General features: G+C 47.8%; 1 long non-coding RNA gene across 2 annotated transcripts; it reads right to left on the bottom strand.

Annotated features, from left to right (window-relative positions):
• Positions 1-14,225: 14,225 nt before the first annotated feature.
• Positions 14,226-18,303, bottom strand: LOC135173884 (uncharacterized). 2 transcript variants are annotated; one of them, XR_010301497.1, is made up of 3 exons: positions 18,218-18,303; positions 16,075-16,254; positions 14,226-14,279 (listed from the first exon to the last, which is right to left on the bottom strand). It is a non-coding gene; the product is annotated as an uncharacterized LOC135173884 (long non-coding RNA). The 2 variants fall into 2 exon arrangements; XR_010301496.1 differs by lacking the exon at positions 14,226-14,279 and having other exon boundaries at positions 15,764-16,254.
• Positions 18,304-18,755: the final 452 nt, after the last annotated feature.

Below are 18,755 nucleotides of genomic sequence, written 5' to 3'. Positions count from 1 at the left end.
CAGGAATGGCCTAGCCTGGAATCCCCTGCACCATTCTGCAGCTTTCCAGCTCCCTCACACACTGGCAAAAGAAACTTTCTCCTAGCTCCTTTCCTTTCAAGCAGAAACACGATTACATCCTAGCCCCATTGAAGAAACATAGAAATGCCAGTTAGAAAAAGCACTCCTTCTGCTTATAGACCCAGCCAGGAATGGTCTAGTCTGGAATCCCCTGCACCATTCTGCAGCTTTCCAGATCCCTCGCACACTGGCAAAAGAAACTTTCTCCTAGCTCCTTTCCTTTCAAGCAGAAACACCTTTACATCCTAGCCCCATTGAAGAACCATAGAAAGGCCGGTTAGAAAAAGCACTCCTTCTGCGTGTAGACCCAGCCAGGAATGGCCTAGCCTGGAATCCCCTGCACCATTCTGCAGCTTTCCAGCTCCCTCACACACTGGCAAAAGAAACTTTCTCCTAGCTCCTTTCCTTTTCAGCAGAAACACGATTACATCCTAGCCCCATTGAAGAACCATAGAAATGCTGGTTAGAAAAAGCACTCCTTCTGCTTATAGACCCAGCCAGGAATGGCCTAGCCTGGAATCCCCTGCACCATTCTGCAGCTTTCCAGACCCCTCACACACTGTCAAAAGAAACTTTCTCCTAGCTCCTTTCCTTTCAAGCAGAAACACCTTTACATCCTAGCCCCATTGAAGAACCGTAGAAATTCCGGTTAGAAAAAGCATTCCTTCTGCTTATAGACCCAGACAGGAATGGCCTAGCCTGGAATCCTCTGCACCATTCTGCAGCTTCCCAGCTCCCTCAAACACTGGCAAATGAAACTTTCTCCTAGCTCCTTTCCTTTCAAGCAGAAACACGTTTACATCCTAGCCCCATTGAAGAACCATAGAAATGCCGGTTAGAAAAAGCAATCGTTCTTCATGTAGACGCAGCCAGGAATGTTCTAGCCTGGAATCCCCTGCACCAATCGGCAGCTTTCCAGCTCCCTCACACACTGGCAAAAGAAACTTTCTCCTAGCTCCTTTCCTTTCAAGCAGAAACACCTTTACATCCTAGCCCCATTGAAGAACCACAGAAAGGCCATTTAAAAAAAGCACTCCTTCTGCTTATAGACTCAACCAGGAATGGCCTTGCCGGGAATCCCCTGCACCATTCTGCAGCATTCCAGACCCCTCACACACTGGCAAAAGAAACATTCTCCTAGCTCCTTTCCTTTCAAGCATAAACACCTTTACATCCTAGCCCCATTGAAGAACCATAGAAATGCCGGTTAGAAAAAGCACTCCTTCTGCTTATGGACCCAGCCAGTTATGTCCTAGCGTGCAATCCCCTACACCATTCTGCAGCTTTCGAGCTCCCTCACACACTGGCAAAAGAAACTTTCTCCTAGCTCCTTTCCTTTCAAGCAGAAACACCTTTACATCCTAGCCCCATTGAAGAACCATAGAAAGGCCGGTTAGAAAAAGCACTCCTTCTGTTTACGGACCCAGCCAGGAATGGCCTAGCCTGGAATCCCCTGCACCATTCTGCAGCTTTCCAGCTCCCTCACACACTGGCAAAAGAAACTTTCTCCTAGCTCCTTTCCTTTCAAGCAGAAACACCTTTACATCCTAGCCCCATTGAAGAACCGTAGAAATGCCGGTTAGAAAAAGCACTCCTTCTGCTTATAGACCCAGACAGGAATTGCCTAGCCTGGAATCCTCTGCACCATTCTGCAGCTTTCCAGCTCCCTCACACACTGGCAAAAGAAACATTCTCCTAGCTCCTTTCCTTTCAAGCAGAAACACCTTTACATCCTAGCCCCATTGAAGAACCATAGAAATGCCGGTTAGAAAAAGCACTCCTTCTTCATGTAGACGCAGCCAGGCATGTTCTAGCCTGGAATCCCCTGCACCACTCGGCAGCTTTCCAGCTCCCTCACACACTGGCAAAAGAAACTTTCTCCTAGCTCCTTTCCTTTCAAGCAGAAACACCTTTACATCCTAGCCCCATTGAAAAGCCATAGAAATGCCATTTAGAAAAAGCACTCCTTCTGCTTATAGACCTAGCCAGGAATGGCCTAGCCTGGAATCCCCTGCACCATTCTGCAGCTTTCCAGCTCCCTCACACACTGGCAAAAGAAACTCTCTCCTAGCTCCTTTCCTTTCAAGCAGAAACACCTTTACATCCTAGCCCCATTGAAGAACCATAGAAATGTCGGTTAGAAAAAGCACTCCTTCTGCTTATAGACCCAGCCAGGAATGGCCTAGCCTGGAATCCCCTGCACCATTCTGCAGCTTTCCAGCTCCCTCACGCACTGGCAAAAGAAACTTTCTCCTAGCTCCTTTCCTTTCAAGCAGAAACACCTTTACATCCTAGCCCCATTGAACAAACATAAAAATGCCAGTTAGAAAAAGCACTCCTTCTGCTTATAGACCCAGCCAGGAATGGCCTAGCCTGGAATCCCCTGCACCATTCTGCAGCATTCCAGATCCCTCACACACTGGCAAAAGAAACTTTCTCCTAGCAAAATTTCCTTTCAAGCAGAAACACCTTTACATCCTAGCCCCATTGAAGAACCATAGAAATGCCGGTTAGAAAAAGCACTCCTTCTGCGTTATGACCCAGCCAGGAATGGCCTAGCCTGGAATCCCCTGCACCATTCTGCAGCTTTCCAGCTCCCTCACACACTGGCAAAAGAAACTTTCTCCTAGCTCCTTTCCTTTCAAGCAGAAACACCTTTACATCCTAGCCCCATTGACGAACCATAGAAATGCTGGTTAGAAAAAGCACTCCTTCTGCTTATGGACCCAGCCAGTTATGTCCTAGCGTGCAATCCCCTGCACCATTCTGCAGCTTTCCAGCTCCCTCACACACTGGCAAAAGAAACTTTCTCCTAGCAAAATTTCCTTTCAAGCAGAAACACTTTTACATCCTAGCCCCATTGAAGAACCATAGAAATGTCGGTCAGATAAAGCGCTCCTTCTGCTTATAGACCCAGCCAGGAATGGCCTAGCCTGGAATCCCCTGCACCATTCTGCAGCTTTCCAGCTCCCTCACACACTGGCAAAAGAAACTTTCTCCTAGCTCCTTTCCTTTCAAGCAGAAACACCTTTACATCCTAGCCCCATTGAAGAACCATAGAAATGCCATTTAGAAAAAGCACTCCTGTTTATAGACCCAGCCAGGAATGGCCTAGCGTGCAATCCCCTGCACCATTCTGCAGCTTTCCAGCTCCCTCACACACTGCCAAAAGAAACTCTCTCCTAGCTCCTTTCCTTTCAAGCAGAAACCCCTTTACATCCTACCCCATTGAAGAACCATAGAAATGCTGGTTAGAAAAAGCACTCCTTCTGCTTATAGACCCAGCCAGGAATGGCCTAGCCTGGAATCCCCTGCACCATTCTGCAGCTTTCCAGCTCCCTCACACACTGGCAAAAGAAACTTTCTCCTAGCACCTTTCCTTTCAAGCAGAAACACCTTTACATCCTAGCCCCATTGAAGAACCATAGAAATGCTGGTTAGAAAAAGCACTCCTTCTGCTTATAGACCCAGCCAGGAATGGCCTAGCCTGGAATCCCCTGCACCATTCTGCAGCTTTCCAGCTCCCTCACGCACGGACAAAAGAATCTTTCACCTACTTCTTCTGCTTTGAAGCAGAAACACGTTTCGATCCTAGCCCCATTGAGGAACCATACAAACGTGGTTTAGGAAAAGCACTCCTTCTGCTTCTACACCCAGCCAGGAATGGCCTAGCCTGGAATCCCCTGCACCATTCTGCAGCTTTACAGCTCCCTCACACACTGGCAAAAGAAACTTTTCCCTAGCTCCTTTGCTTTGAAGCAGAAATACTTTTGGATCCTAGCCCTATTGAAGAACCATACAAATGCAGTTTCGAAAAAGTTCTCATTCTGTTTACAGACCCAGCCAGGAATGGCCTAGCCTGGAATCCCCTGCACCATTCTGCAGCTTTCCAGCTGCGTCACACACCTGCAAAAGAAACTTTCTCCTAGCTCCTTTGCTTTAAGGCAGAAGCATGTTTTGATACTAGCCCCATTGAAGAACCATACAAACGCAGTTTCGGCGAAGCACTCATTCTGCTTACAGACCCAGACAGGAATGGCCTAGCCTGTAATCCCCTGCACCATTCTACAGCTTTCCAGCTGCATCACACACTGGCAAAAGAAACTTTCTCCTAGCTCCTTTGCTTTGAAGCAGAAACACGTTTTGATCCTAGCCCCATTGAAGAACCATAGAAATGCAGTTTAGAAAAATCACTCATACTGCTTTTAGACCCTAACCCACTAACCCGAAACCCTAACCCCAACCCGAGTGGGTGACTAACCCTAACCCTCGCTGACTAACTCTAACCCCAAACCACCCTAACCCTGACCCTAATCCGCTCACCCTAACCCTAATGGGTAACTAACCCTAACCCCTAATCCTAATGGACCCTAACCCTAACGGACTAACCCTAACCCTCACCCCTAACCCCAACCCCAACGGATGTTGGTGCACTCACCATCCGCAACCCTAACCCCAACCCACTAACCCGAACCCCTAAACCCAATCCTAACGGACTAACCCTAACCTCTTATACCCTAACCGACTAACCCTAACCCCGAACCCTTAAACCATAACCCTCACCCTAACCCTCACCGCAACCCCTACCCCAACTCTTAACCCAACCCTAACAACTAACCCTAACCACAACTAACCCTAACCCCCTAACCCTGACTAGCCCCAACCCTAACCCTAATGGACTAACCCTACCCCTAACCCACTGACCCTAACCTAACCCCTAACCCCAAACCCTCACCCTAACAGACTAACCCCTACCCCACCGAAACCCTCATCCCAACCCTCACCCCTCACATCTCACCCCAACCCCTAACCCCCTCACCCCCAACCCTAACACCCAAACCCCAACCCTCACCCCTAAACCCTAACCAGCTCACCCTCACCCCCCAAGCCCTAGACCCTAACCCTCAACCCCAACCCTCACCCCTCACCCCAACCCCTAACCCTCCCCCTAAACCCCAAACCCTAACTGCTCACCCTAACCCCAACCCCATCCCCCTAACCCCTACCCTTAACCCTCACCCTTAACCCCTAACCCCAATCCCCTAACCCTACCCCTAAACCCCCTAACCCACTCACCCTAACCCTAAACCTATCCTCAAAACTTGATCCCCAGCCCCTTGACTTTACCCTCACTCCCTAACCCCTCAACCCTAGTGCCTAACTCCAACCCTGACCCCTCACCTAGCTCTAACCCTGACCCCTCACCCTCATGCTAACCTCAATTCTAATGGACTAACCCTAAGACAAATCCCCTAACTGTAACCCCTAACCCTTAATACTAACTCCCAAGGTTGGACGTGGCACTTGGTGCCATGGTCTAGCCTTGAGCCCTGTGGTAAAGGGTTGGACTTGATGATCTGTGAGGTCTCTTCCAACCCTGATGATACTGTGATACCTCCTCAACTCCAGGCCCCTAATCTCACTCCAATCCTAACCCCAACCCCCTAACCCTAAGCCTCTGTGGTGGGATAGGTACTTACTGCTCTTGGAACTTACCTTACTTGGAATTTGCTCCCACTGAGGAGATGTAGATGTATTTATTGCACAGCCAAATTTACTAGCACATATACACAACATATTTACAAGTATTTACAATTAGAAACAAAGTAGATAGAATACAAAACCCCAAATCCCTCACACACAAACAGAGCTGCAGAGGAATTCTTATGTGATACAATTGGGAAAAGAGCCTCATGCTGTCACCTTTTTGTACGTCATGCTGTTACCAGGATGTTTACAGACGTTAATCAGACAGGATGCACTAGATCAGACGGGTGCTATCCTTACCCCAGACAGGCATTCTTTTTAGTGACAGCCACTGCCGAGCAGCCACCCGTATTGCCACTTACTTGGCTCTCAGGTGATCCTGTTTGGCTTGAGCAGTGGCCGATAACGCAAGAAATGTCGCAATACGCAGAAAAATATGGTACCTGAACAATTGGCTGGTGGCCACATTTGACCTTCCATTAGCCCATGGAACACTCCCACTTTTGTAATCCCAAAGAAATCCAGAAGATGGCATCTTTTGCGTGACCGCCAAAAAATAAATGACCAAATGCAGACAACGGCAGCCCTACAGCCCGGTCTCTCCTCTCCTGCTAAGTTACCACACAATTGACATATTGTGATAATTGATTTGAAAGATTGCTTTTTCATGACTGTAGTGGCTAACCAAGATTGACAAAGCTTTGCTTTTACCTCACTTTCTGTCAATAAAGCAGAACCTAGTCAGCGTTATGAGTGGGTTGTACTGCCTCAAGGCACGAAAAACTCTCCCACCTTATGCCAACTATATGTGGCTTGGGCTTTGGCACCCATTTGATCCTCTGGTCTGAGGTCATCATTTACCACTATACGCATGACATGCTGTTCTGCAGACGGACACAATTCACTGATCAAGATACAAACCACATCACTGCAAAACTGAGGGAGAAAGGTTCAACAGTAGCAGCTGAGAAGGTTCAGCAGAGGGTGCCTTGGAATTATCTAGTGTAGAAAAATTCTGATTCAGTTATTCAGCCACCAAAGGTTGAATTGGATGTTAAGTTGACTATCCTTACTGATGTGCAGATGCTCTTGGGCAACATTCAGTGGCTTAGAAACGTTGTGGGTATCACTAATGCCGATATTGCTCCTCTTCTGCCACTTTTCTGTGGTACTGATGCCTGTCAATCTATAACGGTTTCTCCTTGAGTCTGTCTTGCGGAAGTTTGCTAAAAAGATTGCTGCTGGTGCTGTCAGCCGATGACTCGCCGAACTACCGCTATTGCTGCTTGTCTGTAACCATGTCACACGCTCTTTTGCCATGGTTTGTCAACGGCAAAAAGGAAAAGGGGGAAAGGATTCCCTGGCAAGCAGTGCCCTTGACAAACAATGCAATCTTATAATCGACCGAAAACAAGCATTCAAACTCAAATGGAAGCAATAGGTGAGTTGATCTGCAAGGGCAGACAAAGAATTATAGACACAGCAGGAAAAGAGCCTACCAATATTGGTGTCCCCATACCCACAGAGCACTTAGAGTGATGTCTCAGGAATTCTCTAGTATTACAGGAGGCCCTGTAAGGTTACCCCAGTGTGCTACACACAAAAGAGCCTAGTGGCCCCTTACAGCAAGTTTTAAGTAACTGTGAGCAGCTGAAACATTGTTTCCTGATAGCCACAATCAGTAGAACAGACACCAGAGCAGAATGAGGAGGAAGCTATTAGATCCAGCGTCACAGACCAGAGCGGTACAAATTGTTGACATTCTTTCTATCTCAGAAAGCAGACCAATGAATGACAGACTTCATCATTATTTTCCTTTTACAACCAAACATCTCATTCCTTCATTAAAATATTGCAATTGGCCTCAAACCATGACAAATCACTCCTCTAGATCATTCACTGTTTTACATACAGTCATCTGTCAAATCTAAAAAAAATATTTATCCATCCTTGTAAAGTCTGTGTTTCCAGTTGCCCAAAATAGGTTTATACATGTTTTGTCTTGCCTGGATGTGTTTTTCTGCCCGCACCAGGGGTAAACACATTAAACAGACACAAACAAACACAAAAAGGCCACAATAGACCTGGCGCCATAAAGTCTGGCCTGCCCAGGGCCCAAGTTGTGTAACGCACTTGGGTAAGCCCATGCGCCTAGCTTGCAGCTTACTAGGTGCAAGGCCCATGCTAGCCCCATATTTGGGGGAGGCCAGGCCTGTGGCCCTTGCCTATTATGGTATGCTTTGGTTAACTGCCAAGCTCATTGGTCATTCTGACAGCCAAGGGGCCATTATTCTCAGCCCACATGTGACAAATAGGAGGTACACAGGTAAACAAAGTGCCTGCCTGCTTGCTTGCTTTTGCTTCACTGCTTGTTGCTATTTGCTTGTATTGCCTGCCTTTCTCTACGGAGCCCAGTCTCCCGTCCACCCTATTGCACGACTGCTGCCTTATTGCTGCACGGTAAACTCCACGGCCGCGAGTTAGCAGGAGCAGACCCTTGATTGTTTGCACGTGATCGGCCTGCATGGCCAGCGGGACATCCTGCTGAGACTGTATGACATCCTCCTGCACCTCAGGTCCTGCCAGAAGAAGACATGAGAACAAAGTCAGAGATTGTCTGCACGTCTGCATTCTTTCCTCTGAAACCAGGAGGATCCCAGCCTTGAAGTCCATGGGCAGAGTTCCCTGAAGATTGGACACTTGTATAGGCAGTGACGTAGCCCTGAAGGATGATTGACAATTAATATGAATTTGTGAGTAAATGCTTTAAACGCCTCTGTAATTGTCTACTGCCTTCTGCCATAAAGCAGAATGAGCTTCCGCCCACCTAGTGGGCAAGCAGCAGATTGACCCCAAGCGGCATTTGGCCGTGGGGAAATTCCTCTCTGTTTATAGTTTGAATGTTTGCTAGATAATAGTAGCTCTGTTTGCTGATATTCCTAGAATGTCTTCCATAAGCGTGTAAGAACAAATATTAATATTACAATTCAGTGGTTGGGGTTGGCGAGAGTTCAGAATATTAAAGTTAATGAATTATATGTTTTTGTAGAATATCATCTCCCACCGATTAATTTCCCCTCTGCAACACCACTTCATACATCATTCCAGCTATCTTAGATGTAGGCGACTCAAAAGCCCAGAAGAAAGAAAACAGTTTGTCTCTTCACAGATGACATGAAAACAGGAACTCCCAAGTGACATAGGTTCATGCCATTGTACTGTAGATCTCTCGAAGATTCTTCTTTTTGATGCTGCATTGTACCGCAAACACAAGTTCTTACAGCTTCTATTATGCACTCTGAGGTTTAAGTCTCTCATCTGAAGTTAGATTTCTTCCTGGAATACACTGGATTTCACCATTCTCCTGCATTACCCGGTATGGACGACCAGGACCTTCAGCGGAACCCACCCCTCAGACAGGTTTCTCTTCGCCCAAAGGAGAAAGTTCACAAACAGCTTTTCCTAACAGATTCTTTTCACGCACAACAGGAATTTTATTACCATCCACTGTTTGCAACAAATCTGATTGTGCAGGTCCTGTTCTATTTACAGAACCTTGACTGTGGCAAATGCCACATGATTCCCAAGACCTTTACTGCGTATCTCAGACGCTTTTTGAGTTCTGTTCATGCAGCAGTCAGTACATTCTGGCATCTTGTGTTTTGTTCATTAAAAAACAGCATGCAGCCTATTCCACACACCTAGTGGTTACTTCTACCGTATCACACACCCTATTTACCAGCCAGATTGCTTGTGCTAAATGCTTGTCCCAGTTTTTCAAAGTACCACCCCATCATGGCTTTCAGGGTGCTTTTCAGCACACCATTATAGCATTTGATTTTTCCTGAAGCTGGTGCATAATAGAGTAGGTGGTAGATCCACTCAATACTGTGATCTTTGGCCCGGTTTTTCACAGGATTGCTCTTGAATTGAGTGCCATGGTCCAATTTGATCCTCTCTGGAGTTCTATGTCTCCACATCCTTTGTCTCTACAGCCCAAGAATGGTGTTACATTGGGGGTTGGACTCAATCATCTCCTCAGGTCCCTTCCAACCCCTAATATCCTGCGATCCATGGAGAAGTCCATTGACTTGTCACATGCTCACCAGTAAGTTGCATCTCTGCCTTGGTGTCCAAATGAATGAAGGGCCCACCAAGATCAGAACAGCTCACCTCCATGTTTCCTATCAAGGTCATACTTTGTATCAACTTGAGAAACTCTAGCAGCTTGATCTGCCCCATAGTTGTGTTTACGTTCCTGAGTAGCTTTGTTCTTAGGCCTGTGTGTGTGTCTATGCCGCACTTGCACTGGCATTTTCTCAAGGCAACCATCCATTTCCTCCCATAGACCAGCACACCAAATAGATTTTTATTCATCTGCCACCAGTTCTTTTTCCAGTCTTTTAGACAACCCCATAGAGTATTGGCTACTACCCACGAGTCAGCGTAGAGGTAAAGGATAGCCAAATTTTCACATTCGACCATATCAAGAGCAAGCTGGACAGCTTTTACTTCAGCAAACTGACTGGATTCACCTTCTCCATCTCTCACTTCAGCAACTCTCCTGCCAGGACTCCAAACTGCTGACTTCCATCTTCGCTTCTTCCCGACAAGACGACAGGAACCGTCTGTCAACAAAGCATGGTTCTTGTCCTGATCAGAGAGATCACCATAAGGAGAAAATTCCTCATCACAGGTTATTCTCTCTACTGGAGATTTTGGACAGTTTGTGCCTTCTGGCCAATTGGTGAACACTTCCATCAGACCAGGTCATGCAAGAGTACCCATTTGTGCTCCTGGGCTTATTAAAGCTATCCACTTAAACCAGGGTGCATCTGTGGCATGATGTGGTGAGAAACCTTTGCCTTTGAACATCCAGTTCAGAACTGGTAATCTAGGAGCGGAAAGAAGTTGTGACTCTGTTCAAATTACTTCAGAAGTGCTTTTACTCTTTCAGGAGCTGCTAGTATTTCTTTCTCCTTTGGAATGTCATTCACTCCTGAACCTCTGCACCAATGACTCCAGAAACCAAGTGCACAACCACATGTCTCATTTGGAGCTCTCTGCCAAAAGGCTCCACGTTGGAGCACTGGCACTTGCATCTGGATGCAGAATGTTTTTCATGTCTGGACCAATCTGAACTGCTCCCAAGCCCACTGCACGGACTACTCACTTTATCTGATCAAAGGCTGCTTGCTGCTCAGGTCCCCACTCAAAATTGTTCCTTTCACAAGTCACATCTTGCAGAGGCTTAGCAATCTGACTGAATCCAGGTTTCCAAAAATCCCACTGCACCCAAGAAACTGGAAGGGTCTTCTTTAGTCACAGGAACTGCCATGGTGGAGAATTCCTTTAGCACATCCTGTGGAATGTGACAGTGACCATCCTGCCACCAAACTCCCAAAAGCTGTATTTGTCTAGCAGGTCCTTTTACTTTGTCCTCTTTATGGTAAAACCTGCCTTCAACCAAATGTCAATTATTCTGTTACCTTTCTCAAAGGCTTCCTCAGCAGTTTGGCCCCACACAATGTTGTCATTGATGAATTGCAGATGTTCTGGGACTTTACCTTTCTCCAATGCATTGTGGATGACTGAATGACACATTGTCCAACTGTGTTTCCACTCCTGAGGTAAACTGTTCAACTGGTACTGGATTCATCTCCAGATGAAATGCTGTCTTTTTCCTTCACCAACTTAGATATGGAGATTTTAAGGGCCTCCTCCATCTTTTTTATTCTACCTTTCATTTGTGCAGCCAGAGTTTTTAAAGCAGGCACTAAAGAAGTGTGGGACAAAATGTCCTCTAACTGCCTCATTTGGTCAGGGAATTCACCAACCGCAGGAAGTCTTCCATCGTTGTTCTCTCACACAAACCTGTTTACCAAACTATTAAACTTGCTCCTCCATCTAATGTCAAGAAGTTTCTTTCAAAGACATGTTCCAACAGGAATTTCATCAGGATTCTGCATACCATCATCTCCAGAAAGTATTTCCTTTACAGCAAACTCCCTCAGAAGCTTAATTCTCTGCTCAAGTGTGGTCCGCTTCCTAGATGTCCATGGCAAATCTCCTCCAGAAGGGTACTTCAGTAGCACAGCCAACAAAAGGCATGCCCACAGTGTAATCTTACCAAGAGAGCTTGCTATGTGTTAGTTAATTCCACTTGCCTTTTTAAGTGGCCTTATTTGGTTTGCAGGCTTGTCACCAACCTCTAGAACGCTGGCACCTGTAACACAGTATCTCCCTAGCCAGCTTAGATTTGGTTCTCCTGTCTTCTTCTGGGCTCCTTACAACTCTAAATAACATTCTCTTCATCTGCACCATCCCCTCTTTGGCCTCTATACAAATCTCTCCTAAGAACATTCCTAACCATCCCAGAACCTTCACCCCTCTTAACATGTGCTTTCCAAGAGCCTTTCCCATTGCCATCATCACCATGCTGTCATTTCAATACCTTAGCAATGTCCTTAAGGATAATTCTCTTCCTTCACCCATCTCATTATGTCTGCTACAAACACACACAATGGAAAATTCACTGTTTTTAAAGTATGAGTTGTGTATATAGAAAACCTTATGTAGCTCTATTTAGGATTTGAGGTTATAGTCTAGAAGCCTTTATATATAATAGACAAAATAGATACACTCTACCAAGCCAAAACTTGTTCTTAAGAGATTTTAGAACACAGCTGTATGAAAGATACAACACACAACATCTAATACTTCTTTCTCCCCACATGCAGGACTCCACACTTACCTTTGCTGACCTTCCTCAGGTGTCCTCTCTGCAGCTCCCCAACCTGCTAAAATGGGCCTGAAGAGTCGCACAGCTTCAAGAAGTATCAGCCACTCCTCCCGCTTGCACATTCGTAGCAGAGACACGAATGGTGGGCAGCAAAACACACCTTTTCTGAGATCTTCAGTGAGATGAGAACTCCGCATCTCCTGTGGTCATTTCACCAATGGATGTACTCAAAAAAAAAGGATACAATTAATGCCAAGGGCAGCATGGGTACTATGTATCCTCAGGGAACAGCAGAGCTTTAGCTTTATGTCATAGCCACTACGAATCACCTCAATTTGAAACAAAAAATCATTAAGATCATAGGTCTGACCATTCCCCAACACCAAGAAGGAGAGAGTTCAAGACCACGTCTCAACTTCAATGCCAAGTCCAAGGACTGGAAGTCAACCACCTCAATGAGAGGTGTCTACCCATCTTTACACACCATTTTCATGAAAAGTTTCCGTTGAATATTCTGGGTTCATGGAACAGTTTGGGGCTACACAAGACTTGCATCTGAGAGGTGGTCAGGGAGACCTCAAACCGGTCCTGCAGCTACAAGAAGGAGACTCAGTAGCCAGGCAGCAGGGTATCACAGCCAAAGGCCTGGGTCATGGCAAGAGACCCCCCCCAACTCCAAGCCTAGGGCTGAGGCGTACACGCTAAGCCAAACAAACCTGACGCCAAGCCTCTGAAAGCCTGGGGCCAGACATACTCACCCTGATTACAAGGGGGTTCCCTCCAACCTCCTGCCGGGCACCGCGATGCACAGCCCTACTTACAGGGCTGCCACTCTCGCCTCAGCACTCCCAAAAATGCCTATGGAGACACGGGCTCCGGCCTGCTCCCACCTTACGGGACAGCCCTCCTGCCTGCAGCACAGCAACACCACTTCAGGAGACCAGGGAGCCACCTCCACCCTCTAAGCACCCAGGAAGGCGTGCTTCTCTTAGCTGCCTAAAACAGCCTCCTAGGCCCTGCTTACAGGGACCTCAGGCTGCTCCTGGCGACACACAGGGACAGAAGGCTCCACAACTCATCACACAGGCCCCAACTACAGAGCTCTTGAGATGCCACCTTGACAACAGGACAGGCTGCCATGGAGGCAGACACCCAGGCCCTCAACTACAGGGCCTTCCTGTGTCTCTACAGGACAAGGAGGGGCAAGCTGAGCTCCCACTCCGCTCAGGGACTCCAAGGAGACTGCCCTGTTACTGCCCAGAGCCCCTCTTTCCCTCCTGGGAAGCCTAAGCTAAGCTGCAGCACTTTTCACAGCAACCTACACCACAAGCACACTCAGGCACACAAGCACACACACGCAGAGGCAAGGGGAGGGTCATACACACACCTCTTCCCAGGAGAGGGAGCAAGCTCTGGGCAGCCACCGTTGGGACAGCCATCCTTACCCCGCAGCAGGAGAGAAGAGGGTCAGACTTGGCCACACCAGACTGCGCGGAGCTCAGGGAAGCCTCGGGACACGCAAGGCCCTCAGGGGAAGCCAAAGGACAAAAGCCGCAACACACCTCGAGTACAGGGAGTCACACTGCACAGGCAGCCCACAGCTGACAAGCTGCCAGGGCTGAGCAAAGGACCCTACCCTGCTTACAGGGGGGGTTCGGGGGCCAGGTTGATCCCTTTCTCCCAAGGGGTGTGAAGACACCAGTTTGTGCCCTCCTTACAGGGTAGCCGGGCTCCGGGCAGACAAAGGACCAAACCACCAAAAGGCAAACAACAGCACAAGCAAAGACCGAGTCCTACTTACATGGAGATTGCCCAGCGCAAAGCCACCCAGGCCACACTCGAGGTGACGGCAAAGCTCTCGTCTTACCACACCTTCAGTCAGGGGCAACTCCCTTTGCCCAGAGCGCCTTGCCCGTCTCCTCTTCTCCAGACCGATGCCCCTCCTCTTCTCGACGCCTCTTGCCTTGCCATTCCATGCCGCACCTCTTCTCTGTGAAAGAGAAAAAAACACCCACAACATTCAACAAAAAAAGATTTAATATATTTGGGTCAGTCCTTGCTAGTTTAACAAAAAATAAATTTTCCCACAATCTAATATATAATTGCAAGGAGGTTTCTCAACCCATAAATGCTATTTGAAACCTCAACCCACCCCTGCCCTTTAAGGGCCTGCTGCCAATCAGCAGCAACAGCTCTCCAGCTGGAAAGCAGAAAGGAATGTACACTTGTGCTAGTTTGAAGCAAGCTGGAATGTTTTGGTAAAAGAACTAGATAACGGGCAGTGAAATGAAAACAATTGATGTCAACTTCTCTCATAGTCTCGCTGAGAACTCTGGGAAGAAGAAAGACTTTTTCTCCATTTTGTTTTCTCTTGCTTTTGCCTTAGACCAAGACACATCTCATTAACCCTGCTCCCACTAACCTTGCTCCCTAACCTCTTGGCTGCACCTCTTTTCTTCCTGAGAACTGGGGTAAGGTTGAGAGGGCCGGGGGAGGTGTTGTGGTGGTTTGAGAGCCCCTCCTGGGGACTCAGGTTTCTGGGAGGGGAGTTGTGCTTTTGTATTGTCTATCCTTTGTATATTTCTATATATAATTGTATATAACTGTATATATTGTAAATAGCTGCTTGTAAATTCTGCTAGCTGTAAATAAATTGCTTCATCTATATTCCCAGGGTCCGTCTGAGTTAACTGGGGCAAATTCAAAAGCGTGGGGGGGCGGGGTAACCCCCAAACCATCACATTTTTAATTGGCTTTCCCAACGTGGGGCTAGAGATTTTTGAGTGATTGGAAATTAGCTCTGGGAATTAAGATGAAGCTAATCAAGCAGCTATTGTATTTGGTTGGGGCACTGCTCTGGTCTGGTTTTGTTTTCTTGGCATTTAGTTGGTTAAAAGGTCAAATTGTTGCATATTTTATTGATCTGGCTTATAATAAGGCTAAAGCTAAGGTTTCAGATATGTTCTGGAGCTGGGGTGATTTGATTCTTGGTTATGCTGGTTTTAATATCTCTGAGAATATTACCAAGGATATTACAGGAGCTCTGGTCAATAATGTGACAATCAATGGAAATTCTGCTTTAAATATGGCTCTAATGAGAGTTATTCAGCCTAAAACAGGAATTCCAACTGTTTGCTTAGGCACATGCTCGTGTAAAACTGTTTTTCTTCTCACAGTTTTTAATATTTGCCTCATGATTTTAATATTCATATTAATTTTAGCATTATTGGTGAAAAATTCAAAACCAGCTTCTGTAAGAGCTAGGAAAAATTCTGTGTCTCAGAAGCAGTCTCTTTCACAGCAAAACAAGGGAGCACAGTTATCGGCTTCCCCCTTGCCAGCCTCTGCCCCTCCTTCTCCAAGTGCTGGGAACACGGCCAGTGTTCCCGCCACTAACAACACTAAATACAGATGTGGTCATTTGAGAGTTTCCTGCCTTCCCCCCCACCAATTCACCAGGCTAACTCAGGCAGCTGGAAGTTAAGAAATTAAGCTGTATTTACAGTGTGACACAAATACACAAGCACATATACACAACAAATACAGATATTTACAAACACAGACAATTAGCAACAAGTAGTAAAAGTAATACAGAAATACTAAACCCCTCCCAATCAGCAGAACCGACCAGGAGGGCTTTTAATCCAACTCCTCTCCTTCCTTCTACAAAAGGGGCTAACAGAGCAGGAGGTAACAAGCCTACGGAAGAAATTCCTTTCCTCCAAATAAGAAGTTCAAGGTGGTCAGAGATCACTCCCCAAGGCTGGCACTTCACAGCAACTCACCAGAGAGATGTCTCTGTCCCCATATTCCCAGGGGAATCCAATTCTGAACCACTTTCAAGGAGGAACTGGGTTTCCAACAGCTCTGCATTCTGCTAGCAAAGCATCCCCCAACAGTCAGGGTCTGTGGCTGAGGCTCCACACATCTCTCCAGCTTGAGTTTGGGTAAACCAATTAAGATCCCTAAAAAAAGCAGGGGCAGGGATCAACAGGGAAAAAGAACAGTGAGACAATTTTAACTAAAGCCCAAAGGCATTTCACAGGAAGCCTCATCCTTTAACCCATTTCATGATGGAACTCCCATCCCCTCTGCTTCCTGATTGGCCAAGAGTCACGGAACACAAAGCAAGGCACCAGCCTGCAGATGCTTGCTGCCTTGTGGCCACCAAATGGAGAGACCCCTCAGGAGCCCCCAGAGGACCCCAGACCAATTTAGATGCCCACAGTAACTCTTTTCATGTCCCCAAAACCTCATTTTGTACCTCTTTAGATGATCCTGGAATCCCCAAACATGACCCTAGACCCTTTCGCAGGCCTTTAAGAGACCCCTGCAGACATCTACACAACTCTACACACCCATACACACCTGAACAGGTGCCTACAGATACTCAAAGACCTCTCACAACACCTACAAATGCCTACAGATATCTGGAGATCCCTGCAAATCCCTAAAATCTAACTACTGACCCCTCCAGACCCACAGAGACATCTACAGACCCATGCAGACCTCTACAAGCCTCTATAGAACCCTAGAGACCTCTAACAGGCCCCTACAGACACACACAGACATGCAGAGACTTCTACACACCCCTGCATATGCCTGAAGACCTCTATAGAAGCCTGCAAACACCTACACACCTCTGACAGACTGCAAGCTCACACAGTCTGCTCAGACTCAGCTTCTCCCAGGCACCCCTAAGGCCTTCTCAGGGCTGCTTTTTATCACCTCCACCTCCAGCCTGCAGTGACAGGCAGGCTTGCTCCTACCCACACACAGCACCCTGCCCTTGCTCTCGTTGAACCTCAGCAGCCTCACTTGGGCCCAGCTCTCCTGCCTGCCCAGGTGTTTCCTGGATGCCATCCTGTCCCTCTGCTTTCTCTCTAGCACCACTCAGCTTGGGGCCATCTGCAAACATGCTGCCAGTGCACCTCTATCTCATTTGGGACAGTCACAGTTTAGAGACACTGGACAAAAGTGTCCTGGAGCCAAAGAACTCCTTCACTGAATGCAGACACCTACAGACCCCTCCACACCTCTAACAGACCACTGCAGCCCACTGCAGAACTCTACAGAGCCCTCCAGCCCTCCACAGACCCATTAAAAGGCACCTCCAGACCTCTACAGACAACTAACAAACCCCTGCAAATCCCTACAGGCATCTACGGACCCCTGCAGATGCCTGCAAACACATACAGACCCCTACAGAGCTCCACAGACCCCTCCAGATATTTAACAGATCCCTGCACACATCTACAGACCCCTCCAGAGCCTTAAATGATGGCTGCAGGCACCTACAGACCCACACAGAAACCTTCAAACACCTACTCAACTCTACAGACCTCTGCAGACTCTTTCAGACCCTGACAAATGGCTACAGACCCCTTCACACCTCTGCAGACACCCACACTCACCTACACACCACCATAGACATGGACAAAGTCCCACAGGCACCTTCAGACCCCTTCACACCTCTGCAGACACCCACAGTCACCTGCACACCACCACAGACATGGACAAAGCCCCACAGGCATCTTCAGACCCCTCCACACCTTTAAAAGTTGCCCAGAGACTCCTACAGAGCCCTGCCAAAACCTACAGACCCTGACAGAGCTCTGCAGACCCCTCCAGACATTTGAAAGGTGCCTGCAGACCTCCACACACCCCTAGAGATAGCTGCAGGCACCCCCATTCCTCTACAAAGCTCTAGAGAGCTCTGCAGACAGCTACAGACCCCTCCAGGCATTTAAGAGGTGCCTGCAGACCCCTCCACACCCCTGCTGTACCCTAGAGGCATCTACAGACTCCTACAGACAACTTCAGACCTTTCAAAGGTGCCTGCAGACCCCTACAGATGCCTCCAGACCCCTATGCAGACTTAGAGAAGCCTCCAGACCTTTTAGAAGACCCCTGCAGACAGCAACATACCTGAACAGACTTCCACAGACACTTGCACACACCTGCAGACACCAACAGACTCCTCCTGGCCTGCAAGCTCACACCATGTGCTCACACACAGCTTCACTCACGCACCCCCAGGGCTGCTCTTTATTGCCTCCACCCCAGCCTGCAGGCTTGCTCCCGCCCACATGCAGCACCCTGCCCTTGCTCTCGTTGAACCTCACAAGCTCCACCTGGGCCAAGCTCTCCTGCCTGCCCAGGTGCTTTCTGGATGCCATCCTGCCCCTCTGCTTTCTCCACAGCACTACTCGGCTTGGGGCCACCTGCAAACATGCTGAGGGTGCACCTCCACCTCAGTGCTTGGACACCTCCAGGCACGGTGACTTCACCACCTCCCGGGGCAGCCTTCTACAGATTCCTTGAGTGTAACAAAACAAAGAGCCATGAAGTAAATCCTAAGTGACATGCAGTTAACTGCCCTCTCCTGATTGTCATTCCAGAATCATGGAACCACAGCTCTGCTCAGGCTGGAAGAGACCTTTGAGCTCACCAAGTCTCGCCTCAA

The sequence above is a fragment of the Pogoniulus pusillus genome, unplaced genomic scaffold (genome assembly GCF_015220805.1).
Source record: "Pogoniulus pusillus isolate bPogPus1 unplaced genomic scaffold, bPogPus1.pri scaffold_111_arrow_ctg1, whole genome shotgun sequence".
NCBI lineage: Eukaryota > Metazoa > Chordata > Aves > Piciformes > Lybiidae > Pogoniulus > Pogoniulus pusillus.
This window is presented reverse-complemented; position numbering and strand designations above follow the sequence as displayed.